This window comes from Alosa pseudoharengus, unplaced genomic scaffold (genome assembly GCF_046254945.1).
Source record: "Alosa pseudoharengus isolate Yale_2024_CS ecotype anadromous, Long Island Sound unplaced genomic scaffold, YU_APseudo_1.1 YU_APseudo_1.1_scf_6, whole genome shotgun sequence".
In the NCBI taxonomy this organism is placed as follows: domain Eukaryota; kingdom Metazoa; phylum Chordata; class Actinopteri; order Clupeiformes; family Clupeidae; genus Alosa; species Alosa pseudoharengus.
In genome coordinates this window covers 2265044-2270011 of record NW_027468848.1, presented here as the reverse complement: position 1 = coordinate 2270011, position 4968 = coordinate 2265044, and positions in this window count along the sequence as shown.

Here is a 4968-nt window from a genome sequence, read left to right as displayed (position 1 = left end):
CACACACACCCTGATACACACATGGTCATTCCACCCAGATACACACACACCCTGATACACACACACACCGTGATACAAACACACACCCTGATACACACACACACCCTGATAGACACACGGTCATCCCGCCCAGATACACACACACACCCTGATACACACACACCGTGATACACACACACACACCTCCCGAGCCATGTCCATATACAGGCATCACTGAGATGCCCTCCCGAGCCATGTCCATATACGGGCATCACTGAGATGCCCTCCCGAGCCATGTCCATATACGGGCATCACTGAAATGCCCTCCCGAGCCATGTCCATATACAGGCATCACTGAGATGCCCTCCCGAGCCATGTCCATATACGGGCATCACTGAGATGCCCTCCCGAGCCATGTCCATATACGGGCATCACTGAAATGCCCTCCCGAGCCATGTCCATATACAGGCATCACTGAGATGCCCTCCCGAGCCATGTCCATATACGGGCATCGTTAAGTCACGTGACGGCTCCATGCTGGAGGGCAAAAAGATAGGAGACGGAGGGCAAATGACATGATGTCATAACGATTATGATGAACTGAACACCATTACTATAACATCTTTGTAGTTCAATGTATTGCTGTTTGGGGTCTGATAGTCAAAGAAAGATGCCAGTGGTGTTGTTAGATGAAATGGGTCATGATCGCAAATGTAAATAGTTATTAAAACTGGTGGTAACAGCAAGGGAAGATTACGTTAGGTCGTAACATTACTGTAATTAACATTATGGTAAATGAATACCCATAAGTATTTCTGGACTAAAATATTGCAAAGCGATTTGTTTACTTTATTTGTCATGCTTTTATCAGCATAATCAAAATGTTAAGAATGTCATATCAGAACATGAAATAATAACTTAGCAGTTAGCTGCCACACTTATTAGCTATTCTAGCTAACGTTTATCGTAGCTCTTAGTGCTAGGGCTAATGTAACTCGTCGGTTTGTACGTTGCCCAGCGAATAAGTAAGCTTACATCTTACATGTCTTAAGTTAAAGAATTGAAAGGAATAGGAAATAAAGAAAACGCTTGAACGGTATTATCTGTTTACATTCAGGTCTTGCCATAGACTTTGCCTAAGTGCTTGTAGCAGGCTTGTAGTCTGCCGTCCTGTTCAGAGTCTATGGTTGCTATAGCAACCCCTGCTGCGCTTCATACACTGACGAGATAACCGTGCAATTGTGGTTGAAATACTCCCGAAACACAAAGAAAACAAACCAAAATATATCTATGCAAGAAATGGGATGTTGTTGTATTCCAAACAATAAGCCAACAGTCGTGGAAGGGCATTACTACGGTTAAATCTCACTATAATCTCCTAGCTGTGCGTTGTCCCGTTACAACCCATTGATTTGATTCGTGTTCTTGCCGTCCACTAGGCTATTTTGCTGTGGCGCGAACAAAACGTGACATCACATGCAAGGGGTGAATATGGGCATCACTGAGACGCCCGCCCAAGCCCCAAGCCATGTCCATATACGGGCATCACTGAGACGCCCTCCCGAGCCATGTCCATATACGGGCATCCCTAAGATGCCCTCCCGAGCCATGTCCATATACGGGCATGACTGAGATTACCTCCCGAGCCATACTACAGCCCTGTTGCAAAGCAGTTGTGAAGGGAAAATAAAATGTAAATGAAAACAGAATGCTATGTTTTGCAAAACATGTAAACTATATATTGAAGTAAGAATCAGTGTGTGTTTAATTCCATATCAGTGTGTTTATAGTTCAATATCAGTGTGTTTTTAGTTCCATATCAGTGTGTGCTTAGTTCCATATCAGCGTGTTTATAGTTCCATATCAGTGTGTTTATAGTTCCATATCAGTGTGTGTTTTTAGTTCCATATCAGTGTGTGTTTTTAGTTCCATGGGCATTGCCTTCCTGAAATACTCAAGGCCTTACCTGAAAAAGACAGGTCTGGAGGGCAGCATATGTTGCTCAAAACCTGTGCTTATCTAGCATGTGCCAAATGCATATGTGCAGCATTAGCCTCATTTAATTGTGCCTGTCCAGATGCTGGCGTCTCATGCCATAGGCCCTAATGCACCCCCATACCATCACACATGCCCACGCGTCTCATGCCATAGGCCCTAATGCACCCCCATAGGCCCTAATGCACCCCCATACCATCACACATGCCCACGCGTCTCATGCCATAGGCCCTAATGCACCCCCGTAGGCCCTAATGCACCCCCATAGGCCCTAATGCACCCCCATACCATCACAAATGCCCACACGTCTCATGCCATAGGCCCTAATGCACCCCCATACCATCACACATGCCCACGCATCTCATGCCATAGGCCCTAATGCACCCCCATCACACATGCCCACGCGTCTCATGCCATAGGCCCTAATGCACCCCCATAGGCCCTAATGCACCCACATACCATCACACACGCTGGCTTTTGAACTGTCTAACTGACTAACAAGTTCATAGACAATTGTTATGGGAGGTTTTCCAGAGTCCATTCAGAACAGAAACAGGTTTAACGCAGTGCCATATGAGCCATCCCTTGTCTACAAAGTGCCACTATATTTTCTGAAATGTTTGTGATGATATGTTCTATCAATGATGAAATCCCCAAATTCTTCTCAATTGTACACCGAGGAGTATTATTATGGCGTTATGTGTGATTTGCAGATGATCACATACTGTTTTTGTTCATGGGGTTGTATTCCATCTGAGAGCTTTCTGTGTCTTCTCTGGTCAACGAAATCAGCCCTTTCAAGCACTCCCAGCAGTAGGCCTAGTGTATACAGGAGTCATCCAAGTGCTAACATACTAGGTCATGCTGTCAAAGTGCAATGCCATTACGTTTACATGAGCATTTAGTTATGATCTCAAAGACAACTCTAAACTGTGAACGATCTGCAAAATCGGTGAGCATTAATGGCACCAGAGTAGATGCTGTCGTTATGCCTGGGGTGCACAGTGTAGATATGCACCTCATAGATACTATATGCACCTCATAGATATATACTATATACTATACTTATACTATACCTCATCTGTATAGCCTGGGGTGCAGAATGTGTCTAGATATGCACCTCATCTCTCATCATCTGTAATGTCATCATGATTCCCTCACGGGATCAAAAGAGTATACTTATACTTGATTTAATTTCATTCTCAAGCAGAGATGTTAATGCTAAGTTCAAAAGAAAACGGTTGTTTGGATCGTTTCCTGTGACTTTCCTAAAGAATACCTCAGAGCGTGAATGGGTTGTATGTGTTTAGTCCTTTGTAAAATGTTTCAACTTTTTTCAAATTTATAGATAAAAACTTTAAAACTTTACAGATGCACTGAACAAAGTATTGTGAAACCTCACATAAAGCCTTGAAATAATCTCCCTGAAAATGTGTTTATGCCTTAAATGAGCTCAGTGTTAATCTATGCAACAGGAGAGTGTTTTTATGCATGCAGTAAAACTGTGCTAATGTTTTTGTATGAACACAGTTTGATAGGATGTTTACATTTATGATGCTCAACCATTTCCTCAGGAGAGCAATCCCTCTTGTCCTTACTCCACGTTTAAATCAGATCCGAATCTCGTCAGTTCAAACCTCACATTGACAATGTAAAATCATGATCCACGATTTGCCTGTCTAACATCCCTGGATATACGATGTGTTTGGTCTAGCTGACCTTTTAAACACAATGTTTAGGCGTGGAACTCTTTACAAGCCTCTAGGCTTCGTTCCCGCCTTGCACAGATGTACTAATTTGTGCTAAACAAATAAACTAAACTAAACTATTCCATTTGCCTCTGGTCTAACATCCCTGGATATACAATGTGTTTGGTCTAGCGGACCTTTTAAACACAATATGTATTCCATGAACATTCTGCATTCCCTGCTCTATAGATCCCTGACAACAGATACCGCTAAAACAGATATGGACCAGATCTGGCTCAAATCAGTCTCAGGTGTGGTTCCCTTCTGGCTCAAATCAGTCTCAGGTGTGGTTCACTTCTGGCTCAAATCAGTCTCAGGTGTGGTTCACTTCTGGCTCAAATCAGTCTCAGGTCTACTCAGACCTCAGTTCATCAGTTACGTGGTCACTCTGGCCTGAGGAGACGTGATGTTAATGTGAAAGACTGCCCTACAGTATGTTTGTTTAATAAATACTCGTTTTGGGATTTTCAAGAAATGTGTAAAGACTCATCTGTTCACCTTACACATAATCAATGAATTTTCTTGCAGAGTTATGGTTGGTATGGTTACAGTTAGTCTGTTTATGGTAAGCATGTTTTCTGTACGTACACAGCGCTGCCGACTTGAGCTTCAAAGTTACTGGAAGTCATTCATTTTCAATGGAAGCCGGCTTCTCTTAGCTGCAAGAAGCGGCAAATCCGTCGGCGTTGCGTTTTGGCCGTGTTGAAACAGCATTTATCCTGCAGAGGAGTTGCTTATATCTCGTGACAGCGCATCTTCAGCTGTGCTCCATACGTGTCTCTCGCCTCTCCCCTAATCACTTTTAACCGTCATTACCAATTTGCAAATGATGGTGAATAAACTACTCATCATGAGATGTACAGTATTTCGTAATATCTTTATTCTAATTATGTTTCCCATTGTAATCGTGCAATTTGTACTGTTTTGCTTGCACGTGGCTGATGTGTGTTCATGGATGATAGGTGCACCCGCCAATATGACTGTTGACAATGCGCTCTTAAAATAACATATAAACAACTCGCCATAGACTTCTGACCAGGTGTACCATAGCGATTTTTAGACAATGCGCTAAGCCACTCCCTAAGTTGTTAATTGCCACACCCCTGGGCGCATTGTTTAAAAAATAAACGTGCAAAATAAGGAATTAAACTTTGCGCCGGGTGGAAAACGAGTTTTACGCCATGCGCCAGTGTGCAAAATACAGCCCTCATAGTCACACACTCTACTACACAAATCAGTGTGCTAG